This window comes from Chrysemys picta, chromosome 2, assembly GCF_011386835.1.
Source record: "Chrysemys picta bellii isolate R12L10 chromosome 2, ASM1138683v2, whole genome shotgun sequence".
Lineage (NCBI taxonomy): Eukaryota > Metazoa > Chordata > Testudines > Emydidae > Chrysemys > Chrysemys picta.
Window position 1 is genome coordinate 63,555,044 of NC_088792.1, and position 13,528 is coordinate 63,568,571.

The 13,528-nt window shown below is 46.0% G+C and overlaps 1 long non-coding RNA gene across 11 annotated transcripts in view; it reads right to left on the reverse strand.

The window, feature by feature from the left end:
- The window catches only part of LOC101936791 (uncharacterized), a 27,999-nt gene continuing 14,471 nt past the window's right edge, over window positions 1-13,528 (reverse strand). For 4 of the 11 annotated variants that reach the window (XR_010598308.1, XR_010598310.1, XR_257316.4 and 1 more), the window contains 3 exons: window positions 13,092-13,176; window positions 4,554-4,649; window positions 1-2,115 (listed from right to left, as the gene is read on the reverse strand). This is a non-coding gene — a long non-coding RNA (uncharacterized LOC101936791). Of the gene's footprint in view, window positions 2,116-4,553; window positions 4,650-7,282; window positions 7,514-7,659; window positions 7,741-8,155; window positions 13,177-13,528 lie in introns of all 11 variants that reach the window. The other 7 variants (XR_010598313.1, XR_006173702.2, XR_010598314.1 and 4 more) reach the window with 4 other exon arrangements.

Here is a 13,528-nt window from a genome sequence, read left to right on the forward strand (position 1 = left end):
TTAAAACAAGCATTATTTATTTAGAACAAAAGCATTTCAGAGAAAGCATATCTTAAAAACAATAAAACAGTATACAGATCTCACTTTTCTCTAAGGCTTAGCATTCCCTGCATCTGGAAAGACCCAACGTCTTTAGATGTCCTCTGCAGAGTCTCTCTCTCTCTCTCTCTCTCAGCCTGTCTTCCTAGACAGCTTCTGACAAATAGCAACCCCTCTCCTTTTTTCAGAGGGTTTTTAACTGTTTAATATCCTTTACCTCTCCAAGTTGCCAGCCAGGCAATCAAGCCTGCGTCTTCCTTCGAGGCAGGAGTAAGGTCCTTGAAGCTGATAGCTTTACCCATTGTATTTCTACTATGCGCTTGAGCAGTAGCTGGGAAGCTACTGAATTGTTTCCTGGTTTGTTCTTCTCACAGCCCCCAGTATAAGTTAGATCAATACAGTCATACAGAAAATTATTATGACCCAATATGCAATAACTACTGGTCACTTCTGGCATTGAGGCTGGCCAGTGCCCTGGTGCCAGCCAGGGGCCCATGGCAGTTTGGCCCGTGCTCCTCTGGCTGATGGGGTAGGGTGTGCTCAGGGCTCCTTGTGAACAGGGGGGCAAACCCCCACGCCCCAACCCCGCTCTCCGGCAGGAGCGCTGAGTGGGCAGAGTGGGCCAAACCCCCGCACCCTGACCCCGCTCCCCTGCAGGAGCACCAGGTGCGCGGGTGGAGCAGGGCAAGCCCCTGCACCCCAACTCCATTTCCCCAGCAGGAAACATGTGTGACTTGGGGGAGGAGATGGGGGGAATGCAAGCAGATGGGGGGAGGGGTCCCCCTTGCTCTGATCTAAGGCCCCACAAAACCATAACTGCCTCTGGGTTGGGTCTTGTTCAAGGAGTCGACCCCACCATTTCTCCAGTCATCCCTAACCTGCATCTGGGAACAGGAGTGCCCTCAAGCGTTGGCTTAGTGGTCACTGGGGGCCTATGCCAGTGCAATGGCCCTTTTCTCCTCAATCCCGGGCCCATTCGAGGTGCTCCTATTTGGTGGCCTCTGAGAGAAGGGCCCTGCTGCCCCATTGGGTAACACCTGCTCCGGACCATGGTGCCATGCCCTGAGCTGAGTTCCAGGAACTGGCTCTGCAGGACCCAGCTGGCACAGAAAGAAGAGTACCACCCTCAGCTGGTGCTGGCCTCCTCCTCTCCTGATGATGCTGTATCAGGAGTAGGCGTGTTGCCTCCCCTAGATGACTATAAGGCCCATCAGGAATTGCTAAAGAGGGTGGCCCAAAATTTGGACATACAGGTGGAGGTAGTAAAAGAGTCCTCCCATAGTCTGGCTGACATTGTGGCCACGGCAGTCCCATCAAAAGTAGCCTGCCTCTCAATGTGGCAATCATGGACCCTGTGAAAGCCTTGTGGCAACCCCGCCACTTCCCTTCCCCTCACAGCAAAGAGAGCTAAGAGGAAATACTTTGTTCCTGCCTAGGGTTATGAGTTCTCGTACACTCACCCCTTCTTCTCTCCCTCCCTCCCCTTCCCCCCCCAGGATCGCTGGTGTTCTCCATTGCCAACAAAGGGGAAAGGAAGGGTCTGCAAGGTGCAACACCAAAAGCAAAGGAATCAAAAACTTGGATTTATTTGGTAGAAAGGTCTACTCTACCAGGGGTTTGCAGCTCAGGATCGCTAACCAGCAGGTGTTGCTGAGCAAATATGACTTCAACATATGGGACTCCATGTTGAAGTTCAAAAACTTGCTGCCTCAAGAAGCCAGGCTGGAGTTTTCCTTGCTGGTGGATGAGGGGAAATCCATAGCCAGAGCTTTCCTTGCAAGCTGCCCTGAATGCAGCGGATTCGGCGGCGAGGTCCATGGCTTCCGCAGCAGCCACGTGTAGGAGTTCATGGCTACAGTCCTCTGGCCTCCTGCAGGAGGTCCAGCAAACTCTCCAGGATCTTCCTTGTGTGAGGGAGCTTTGCTCTTTTTGGAGCAGACTGACATGAAACTTCGTGGACTGAAGGACTCCTAGGCGACCTTTAAGTCCCTGGGACTGTATACTTCAGCGACTTTAAGGGAGCACTACAGATCTCAGCAGTCCTCCGGGCACTCCACCCCACTGGCCTGTCAAGACCTGCAGAAGAAAAGGAGCAGGAGCTTTAGTGTAGACCACTGCCCCTTTTTACCTCAGCATCAATGTTTGTCCCACCCAGACACCTGGGAGGCTCAAACCATGCCTTTTGATGGGGCACTCGAGGACAAACCAGTTCCCAGGTTTTGGGACCCCATTTCTCATTCATTTGTGGACCTCTTGTCCCACTTCATCCGTGCATGGTCTCATATCACTACGGACTGTTGGGTGCTGTACATGGTGGAAGTAGGCATAGGCGCTGATTCCATGGGTGCTCCAGGACTGGAGCACCCATGGAGAAAAATTAGCAGCTGCTTAGCACCCACCGGCAGCCAAGCTCCCCTCTCTCCCTCCCACTCCCATCCACCGGCAGCCTCTGTGCCTCCTACACGGGAGGGGGGAGGAGGAGGAGTGGGGGCAGGGTGCACTCAGAGGGAGGGGGTGGAAAGAAGTGGGGTGGGGGCAGGAAGAGGCAGGGTGGAGGTGGGGCCTTGGGGGCAGGGCTGGAGTGGTGACAGCGCTGTGTGGGGGTTGAGCACCCTCGGTGAAAATTAGAAGCTGGTGCCTGTGGAAGTAGGCTATAACCTCCAGTTAATTTCTACCTTTCCTTAACACACTCCTTCCCTGTCCCTCTTCAGAGATCTCTCTCACGAGCAACTACTGGCCCAGAAGGTTCAATCTTTCCTTCGGGTGGGAACTGTGAAAGAGATTCCGCAGAATCTAAGGGGGAAGGAGTTGTACTACTGTTATTTCCTAATCCTGAAAGCCAAGGGTGGTCTTAGACCTATCCTACAACTGCGCCAGCTCAACAGCTACCTCAAGAAACTGAAGTGCTGCATGGTTTCCCTGGCTTCCGTTATTCCCTCCCTGGATCCCGGAGACTGGTACACTACCCTTGATTTGAGAGACATCTACTTTCATATATCGATCCTTCAAGGTCACAGAAGGTTCCTCAGGTTCGGTGTGAACCACACACTACCAATTCACAGTTCTCCCATTTGGCCTGTTGACAGCCCCGCAGGGTTTACAAAATGCATGGTGGGAGTGGCTGCCTTCCTGAGGAGACAGGGATACAAGTCTACCTGTATCTGGATGACTGGCTAGTCAATTGTCAGTCCAGGGCCCAGGTGGAGTCTAGTATCCACCTCATCCAGTCAACATTCAAGGCCTTAGGCCTGCAAATGTACAGAAGTCCACCTGCACTCTGGTGCATAGGATAGAGTTTTTTGGAGTGGTGCTTGACTTTACTCAGGCCAGAGCCTTCACCCCAAAAGGCTAGTTTCAGGCCATTACATCCCTGATAGTACACCTTAGGGGCCATCCAATTACATCAGCCCGGAATTGTCTGAGGCTTTTGGGTCACATGGCCTCATATACATATGTAATGTAGCAACCAAGACTACACCTCAGACCCCTCCACGCATGGCTGGCTTTGATGTATTTGCCAAACCACTACCATCTGGACTTGGTTCTCTCAGTCCCCCAGTCCTTCCCTCCTTCAACTGGTGGATGGATCCACTTGCTGTTTGCATGGGTGTTCTGTTTTCACAGCCCCAGCGCCCATCAATATCTCTGGTCTCAGATGCATTAGCGCTAGGCTGGAGAGTTCACCTGGGACCCTTCAGGACTCAAGGCCTTTGGTCTCCAAAAAAGCTCTCTCTGCACATCAATGTCAGAAAGCTCAGACTGTTCGCCTGGCTTGTCAGGCATTCCTGCCTCACGTTATGGGCAAGAGCGTGTTGGTTCTTACGGACAACACGGCAGCCATGTTCTAATCTCAACAGGAAGCAAGGGGCTTGCTCTTCCCTCCTGTGTCAAGAGACAATTCAGCAATGGAAGTTCTGCATAGCCCACTCAATTTACCTCGAGGCTTTCCACCTGCATGGAGCACAGAACAAACTGGCAGATCGCCTCATTAGGTCTTTCTGCAGTCACCATGAGTGGTCCCTTCGTCCGGACATCATTAGGGTCGTTTTCCAGCAGTGGAGGGCTCCCCAGGTAGATCTATTTGCCACCCAGTACAACAAAAAGTGTCACCAATTCTGTTCCCTGTGAGGTCACAGTTTGGGATCACTCATGGCTGCCTTCCTGCTCTCGGGGACAGGTCACCTGTACTTCAGTTTCCTGCCTATCCCACTTGTGCTCAAGGTTCTGCTAACGAACTAGTGGGGCCAGGCGCAAGTCATTCTAATAGCCCCAGCTTGACCCCATCAGCATTAGTTCGCCACTCTGCTAGGCCTCTCTGTGGTAGCTCTGATCCTGCTCTTTCTACACCCAGACCTGATTTTTTAGGACCACAATCGGCTACTCCACCCAAACCTCAGCTCCCTCCACCTGACAGTCTGGAAGCTCCATGGCTAAACCCCAGAGAACTAGCCTGCTCAGAGCAGGTTCGTCAGGTCCTAATAGGTAGCAGAAAGCCCTCCGCCAGGGTTACTTACCTCTCAGAATGGAAGCGGTGCTCCATCTGGGCTTCTCAATGTGGAGTCTCGCCCAAGCGGTTGTTGCTGCAGGTCATTCTTGAGTACTTATTACACCTGAAACAGCAAAATTTAGCTATCAGCTTTCTATCCTTGGGTGGATAACCGGTCTGTTTTTTCACATCTATCCATTTCCTCAAGGACCTAAAAAGATTATACATCCAAGTCCGAGACCCGGTCCCTCTCTGGGACCTAAATCTAGTCTTATAGTGGCATTGTGCCCCTTATTGTACCTTTCATGGAAGCTGGCTTTCGTAGTGCTTACTACTTTCTCTAGAAGGGTCTTGGAGATCCACACCCTCACATTAGAATCTCTTTACACTGTCTTTTTTAAGGATAAGGTGCAATTACATTCTCACCCTTGTTTCCTCCCAAAAGTGGTTTCACAGCAATCAGGCAATCATCTTACCTGTGTGTGACACTCTACCTCAATGTAGCACTCGAGAACCCCTGTATTCACTATTGTCATATGATTTTGATATGTTTTGTACAATGCATGCCTTGTGAAGTATCATTTTAAAAGTCTTGATCAGTTGAACCTTAATATCCTGGTGAATTGTTTGTGCTATCATTTTATGTGAAGTTGTGAAATATTGCTATGTGTGCGCTACTGAAATGTGTTGTGAGGTTGGAAGATGCCCATAGCCAGCCTTTCAGTTGCAACAAAGGAGCAGCTGTCACTGGCCAGACAGGCGTTAATGTCTGATCAAGAAGAATCCACTCCTGCAGAGCCTGCTCAGGGAAGGCACGTAGACAATGAGGGTGGAAGAAAGTATAAAAGAGGGACAGTGACATCATCACTTGGCTTCCACCTCCCACCTCCTCCCATTTCAATACCTGGAAGATCATCTGGAAGACAAAGACTTTGAACTAGGGCGGGGGGGGACAAACTACAGGCCAGGGGCCACATACGGCCCTTCAGACGTTTTAATCCGACCCTCAAGCTCCCGCCGGGGAGCAGGGTCTGGGGCCCGGGGCTTGCCCCACCGGAACAGAGTCAGGGGCTTGCCCTGCTCCGCACAGCTCCAGGAAACAGTGGCATGTCCCCCCTCTGGCTCCTATACATAGGGGCAGCCAGGGGGCTGCCCCCATCCCAAGCGCTTCCCTCGCAGCTTCCACTGGCTGGGAATCGTGGCCAATGGGAGCTCCAGGAGCAGCATATGCAGACGGGGCAGCACGCAGAACTGCCTGGCCACACCTCCACGTAGGAGCTGGAGGAGGGACATGCCGCTGCTTCTGAGAGCTGCTTGAGGTAAGCGCCACCCGGAGTCTGCACCCCTGACCCCCTCTCACACCCCAACCCCGGGCCCCTCGGTCCCAGCCCAGAGCACCCTATTGCACCCCAACCCCTCATCCCCAGCCCCACCCCAGAGCCTGCACCCCCAGCTGGAGCCCTCCCCCATCCCACACCCCAACCCCCAATTTAATGAGCATTCATGGCCCGCCATACAATTTCCATACCCAGATGTGGCTCTCGGGCTAAAAAGTTTGCCCACCCCTGAACTAGGGAGACTGGACCCAGGCTGAATGGGAGTTCAGTCTGTGTATTAGGAACTGTGAGCTGCCTGTAACATCTATTAAGGTGAGAGATTGTTTGATTCAAATCTTGCCTAGTCTATGAAAGTTAGAATTTGCCCGCATTTCTATTTTTATTTCTTAGGTAACCAGTTTTGATCTCTACGCCTGCTACTTATCACTTAAAATCTATCTTTCTGTAGTTAATAAATCTGTTTTATATTTTACTTTAAAAAGCGTGGTTTTGGTTTAAGTGCTTGGGGAATCTCAGCTCGGATTAACAAGGGCTTTTGCATGTCCATTGCCCTTTTGTTGGAGTGATGAACTAATTAAGGAGCTTACGCTGTCCAAGAGAATCTTCAGCAGTGTAAGATGGTACATTTCTGAGGTGCAAGGCTGGAGTGATTTGCTGGTGCCTCTCTCTGTATGATTCATGAGTGGCTCAGGGAGCATTCATGCAATTTAGCTGGGTGTGTGGCTCCACATGCTGATGCCTGAGCGATCACAGTGCCTGGAGGGGTTTTGCTGCTTGTCACTGGCACAGCATTGTGTGAGACAACCCAGGCGGGAGAGTTAAGGGAGCACAGTGGTCCCACAGTTCCAGGTTGTACCCTGAGGATCCCATCGTGCTGTGTTCTACCCAAAACCACATGCAAACAGGGAAGAGCAGCGACTTCACTCATTGGATGTTAGGCATGCTCTAGCATTGGACATTAGGCGTGCCCTAACATTCTACACAGAAAGGACCAAACCGTTCCGGAAATCCACCCAGCTGTTTGTAGCTGTAGCGGACAGGATGAAGGGTCTTCCCATCTCTGCTCACAGAATTTCATCTTGGATCACATCATGCATCCACAAGTGTTACAAGCAGGCCGGTGCTCCACTTTCAGCTATCCTAACTGCTCACTCCACGAAAGCATAAGCATCATCATCAGCATTTCTAGCACAGATCTCTATTCAGGATATTTGCAGAGGCGCAACTTGGTCATCAGCGCATACGTTCTCTTCTCACTATGCCATCACTCAGCAGTCTAGGGACAATGCAAGATTTGGTCGAGCTGTCTTGCAGTCAGCATGCCCATAAACTCTAATCCCACCTCTTATTCAACTGTTTGTGAGTAACCTACAGTGGAATGCACATGTGCAAGCACTTGAAGAAAAAAATGGTTACTAACCTCTCCATAACAGTTGTTCTTTGAGATGTGTTGCAAATATCCATTCCACGAGCCGCCCTGCTACGCCTCAACATCGGAATTGGCTGTAAAGAAGCAACTGGGGTGGGTGTCGCCAGCTGAGTCCTTCATACCAGTGCTATGAGCGCATGGCACCAGAGGGCGCCCGAGCCGCCCTGACGGGTACCACTGAGGGAGAAATTTCTGGCCACTTTGCTCGGGACATGCACACATCTACAATAGAATGGACATGTGCAACACATCTTGAAGAACAACAGTTAGGGAAAGGTTAGTAACCATTTTTTCTTGAATTATCTGTGTTTGTAACCAATTGGGCAATGGACAGTCAGGTTTAGTGGTGGAAAGGAGATTTGGCCTACCAGTTACAGCTGAATCCAGGGTAGGCAGAGTCCAGGAAACAAGTCAAATGCTAGAACTGGAGGGTAAACTGGAGCAGTCAGCTGGGGGCAGAGCAAGGGATTAGTACCAGAGAGACAGAAGGATGCCAGAACCAGAAGGGTCAACCAGAGTCGCACGCCAGAGGCAGAGCCAGGAACTGAAGACAGAGGGGAGCAGGGGCTGGAACAAGGGCAAGCACAGCTTCTGTGATGATATGTGTTGAGCAGCCACTGATCTTTCTTTTCTTTTTCTCCTTTTTATGGCAAAACAGACTTGACTGAATAGTCTATAACCACTACCAACTATAATTCCTCTGTACTTAGTGGTTTATACCCTCTCGCTCTGCCCTTTGTCTTTCAGATAATGGAACAGTGTCTTTTTAATAATTTTTACTAAATAATAATGTAATTTTTTAATCCTAAAATGTTTGAATTTCTCAAAAAGATTTTCCATTTCTTTATCAAAGCCCTTACATACCCATAAATGGTGATCAATTGTTTCTTCCACTTTACAGAGTGCATATATTCCATCATAGTGTCTCCTTATTTGAAAAATATTTTTGTTTAAGCCACAATGACCATATAAAAACAACAAGGAGTCCTTGTGGCACCTTATAGACTAGCAAATTTATTTGGGCATAAGCTTTTGTGGGCTATAACCCACTTCATCAGATGCATGGAGTGAGAAATATAGTAGGCAGGTATAAATATACAGCACATGAAAAGATGGGAGTTGCCTGCCTGTTATAGCCCACGAAAGCTTATGCTCAAATAAATTCGTTAGTCTCTAAAGTGCCACAAGGACTCCTCATTGTTTTTGCTGATACAGACTAACACGGCTACCCCTCTGAAACCAATGACCATATAGTACTCTAAACAAAAGTACTTCATTAGTCTTATCCAGGCCCTAAAGTATATCATAAGCCTCAACTATAGGGCACAATTAAAAAAATCATCTTCCTCTTCTTTCATTAATCCAAATTTTTTGTCATTCTCCTTTTAAATTTTTCTGTACTCAGCTTTTTAATTCCTGTTTACTCAAGGTTATTTCTATGTTAATCCTTCCATTTCTTACAACTTTTGCTGCTTTGTCTGCCATTTCATTTCCTGTTATCCCAATATGCGTGGGGATCCATGCTAATGCTACATGTACTAACTCTGTTACTTGAAATACAATTTCACTGATTAAATCACTTCTGTGTACTGAGACACCCTTTTTGATTGCCACAAGGCCTGAGACTGAATCTGAAAAAATGACTGCTGCTGCTGCTGGGCGTACATCCCAGATCCAATTTAATGCTAGCATTATTGCTACTAGTTCGGCTGTTATGACAGCTGCATAATCAGATATCCTTTTAGATGTACTAATTTCCAATTTTGGTATACAATATGCCGTTCCTACTCTTCCTGTTTTTTCTTGTTTGGACCCATCTGTATATATTTGACAAAACCAACTCCACTTTTCATCTATATACTAGGGGCTTGTCTCCATTTACCAGTGGATCGATGTTGCGGCGATCAATCCACCGGAGGTCAATTTACCGGGTCTAGTGAAAACCCACTAAATCAACCCCCGATCTCTTTTTTACCCTTAAGTTTATAAAATAAATCTAAATCCACATTTGGACATGTGGCTTTCCATCTACAACTAATTTTCCCATAACTAAAAGTTTTGACTTTGTTCAGCTTTTCCTTGTCTTTCAACTCCTGCATCCACACATTAAATCAAACGACATGTGGCATTCTAACATTATGTGATACAGTTTGACTATCTAATTCCCAACAATCCTCATATTTGTTTGGTACCTTCATCATTGTGGTTACCATTAACTTTGGCCAGAAAGTTAGGTCCTGTAGTTTCATTCGTAGCTTCTAGTGAAATGCCACTTACACTGTCTGTAGCGTGCCTATAGGTGTTGTAATAAATGCACTGCATGCAATTCATAGTGCCTGGGCTTGTATTAAAACTAATTTTTTAAGATCTGATTTTGATGCTGACCCAAAAGCTTGGTAGCTATAGTCAATAACTGGTCTGATTAAGGCTCTGTATACTATCATCAGTATTTTCTTTCCACCCTCAAATTAGTCCCAGCAAGACTTAAGCAGGTCAATCCTTCCTGTATATCAGTGTTTCTCAAACTGGGGACCGCAGGACCTGCTAATCAACTCCTTCCCCTCCCTCCCTCAACTCTCCTGCCCCAGTGCAGGTGGTGCTGCTTGGGAGAGAGGGAGGAGGGGATATTGGGGGAGGGGGCAGAAAGAGGCAGGGAAGAGGAGGGGCGGGGTGGAGCCTCAGGGAAGGGGTGGAGTGGGGACAGGGCCTGGGGCTGAGCGCGGAGGCTTGGCGGTCCTCGGCAAAATTTTAAATCAAAATGGGGGTCCTCGGGTTACTAAAGTTTGAGAACCGCTGCCTTACGTGTATCTTTAACATAGTTTATATGATTTTTCCAAAGTAATTTAGTAGCAAATATTACCCCTAAGAATTTGAACCTTGTAACTATATATATTTGTTCTCCACACAGATACAGTTTACATTCCTTTGTAAATTTTCTTTTTGTAAAGATCAATCTTTTGGTTTTAGCACTGGAGAACTTGAAACCCCATGCATTTCCCCAGTCAGAGGTCTCATAACGCTTTGTTGATTCTCTTTTCTGCCACCTCAATATTCCTGCTCCTAACACAGAGATTTTCAGGATCATTTGTGAATAGAGTGACACCTACTCGGAACTTATTTGTTTTGGGAGCTCATTTATCATAATATTAAATAATACTAAATAACACTTCCTTGAGGTGCACCATTTTTAATATGCATATTATATTCTGTATAGTATCTTCATATTTACCCCAACAACATAATAGATCAGGACTCTCTTTAATGAACGGTCTTTTAATCTGGAGGAAAACGTCACTTTGGTTTTCATCATTACTCACCCCTTGGAAAGTTTCTGCTAAAACTTTTGTTTCTCATTATCAGAACTTCTAACTATGTTGTGAGTCCCAATAAAACCTGGGATGTGGCTACTCCCAGTCTGAATTCCATTCATTGTTTTAATTTGACCGTATATTTCTGATGTCTTAGTATCTTTGTTTTTCCACCCACCGTTCTTCCTCCAACTCTTTCTCTGATTTTTTTTTATTAATTCTCTCTGTTATTGACTTACTTCTTTTATACTTCATCAGATCTTCACTATTCATTGTATTTGCATGTTTCTTTAACTGCCATTTTGCACTCCACATTCCTCCATGGAAGTGAGTTTTTAGTTTGGGGGTTACTTCAATGTCCTAGGTATGGCTATAGAAGTTGATGCTATTAATCCCTCCCTTACATTATCATTGAAATTCTCTACGTCATCACTCACACGATTATTCACAACTTCATGACATTCACTTATAAATAGCTCCCAGTAAGCATTCTTAACATTCCAGGTGAGTAATTTTCCATTACCTTCAACCTTACCTTGCCCTTGAAAAATATTAAGTATAGGGGTATGATCATTCCCCATTCCTTTTTCCTTATATATTTATCAGTTGCATTTATTTGCAATTTCTATTGTTATAATTCCTAGGTCTAAGCATGAAAAACTACCGTCTGCTGCATTAAATCTAGTTGGGGTGCCATTGTTTAAAACCACTAGATTGTTTTCATCAAATAAGTTTTCCATGCATGCACCATTTTTATCAGCTCCCTTACTTCCTCACAATTTATGACGACTATGATATATGGTCTTTTAGCACTCCTCTCCATTTCTTGTAACTTTGAACTTTCTAATTTCCCATACGGGTTATATATATTGTAAATCCTTAAAGAAATATTATTCTTCTGCATTGGGATCTCAACAGCATTAGATTTTAGTCTTAATTCTTTATTCTCTGCTACTATGTAGTTTAATCTTTCCCTTATGAAAATATAAATGCCTTCTCTTCTTCTTAGTTTTGAGTCTTGCCTAAAGAATTCTGGAATACCCTGGAATTCTAAAAGCAAGCTTTTCAACCCACCATGTTTCCTGGATACATATGACATCCAGTTTAGTTTTCCATTATATTTTCTTCTTTTAGTTCTTGACCACGTGCTATCGGACTGTGTCCATTTCAATAAAAGATTGAGATCCCCATACTAATCATATTTCACCATTAATTCCATTCAAAATTACATGAATACGGTCCATTGACAAGTTGCTAACATACACATTTTTCTGCTGCCCTTGTTATGATTTTCATTTTTCTGATTTTTCCCCAGTTTGTGATGTACAATTTATCATTTCTATCATAAATACAATAAACCTTTCTTTTTTCCATTACTAGTATATCATTGCCTATTCCTTCCACAGGGTTTCATATTCTTTATAGAATGAGGCTGTCTACAGTTCCCCTTTTTCTGTGCTGATTGTCTCTTCTTTCTCCACCTGATACTTTGAGAATGTCCTCACAGGTTCCACTAAGATATATTAACAATGTTTGTCTTTTGTAGCTCTTTAGCTTGACTTACTGCAATTCACCCCTATAAGCCAGACTGACTGTGATTACCATCACAGTTACAATATTTGACCTCTGTCCCTTCTATACAATTTTCATAGAAATGCCCTCCCTCCCATTTACCAGATCTTGTTTTCCATTTACAAACAACTGCTACATGTTCATACCTGTTAGCACTTATATATCCCCCTCCACCAAGGTGTTATGACTTGGTTCTGAATATCTGAAATCCTGTTACTTTCTCAGGTAGAGTCCTTCCCTTAAATGTAATCACTACAGCTGTTGATGACTTTCTTTCTCCTCCCCATTTACTAATTAGTCACTTACTTACTAACACTTTAACTTCTCCTATGCTTTTGGTTATCTCATCATTGGTCAGCTCTAATGGCACTCTGTGTATTACCCCCTTTATTTCAGTCACATACTTGGGTAGCTGGCAACTTATTTTAACTTTCCCTAGTATTTTAGTTTTTAGCAGTTTATCATCTTGCTCTTTGTTTTTACATTCAGCTAAAAGATCACCATCTCAGTGTCTCCCAGCTCTTACAATTCTCCCTATGCTTTTTTTTATTCCAGTCAGCTACTTTCACACGATTAACACCTAATCTTATTTCTTTAACTACGGATTTTACAATTATAACATTTTGGTTTATTTCCTTTCTCGGCTTTGCTTTTTTTGATGATATTATCATCATCTGATTCTGCTTCCACTCTCTTCCCCCTCCCTCCCCTCCATTCTCACTCTCTAATAGACTCTTTTTCAGTTTCCAGAGTGACTTCATTCGGGGCCAGAAAATCCTCCATCTCCCTCCCACAGGCCAGGGCCGCCAGCCAGCCATCCACTGATCTGCTATGGGGGTCAGGCTTATAAGCAGGACTGCTAAACCAGCAGCCAATCAGGGCCAGTGCAGCTGGGCTCATTGGTTGCCTAGCAGCGTTACTTAGTCAGGAAGCAGTCAGCCGCTGGTCCAGTGCCTCACAATGGTGTCCAGTGCTTGGCAGTCATAGATGCAGCATGAGATTCAGCTTCACCATAAAACACAAGAAGAAGAAAAAGAAGTTCAGTGGCTGCTCAAAGCATTTGTCTATAGTTGTAACAGTCCTTTGCCTGCTTGTTCCTAGCCCTGCTCCTGTCTTGCCTGACTCTGGATAACCCAATCCTGATTCTCAGCTCCGATTCCTGACTTTGGCTCTGACTCTTGGCTCTGGTGCCTGGCCTCTGACTTTGATTCGGAGGCTCTGAGTCCTGACTCCTGCTCTAACCACTAGCAACCACTGCCCACATCCCAGTCGCTGACATGGTATGCTTATAAAATTTGCAAATGACACCACACTGGGAGGGGTTGCAAGCACTTTGGCAGACAGGATTAGAATTCAA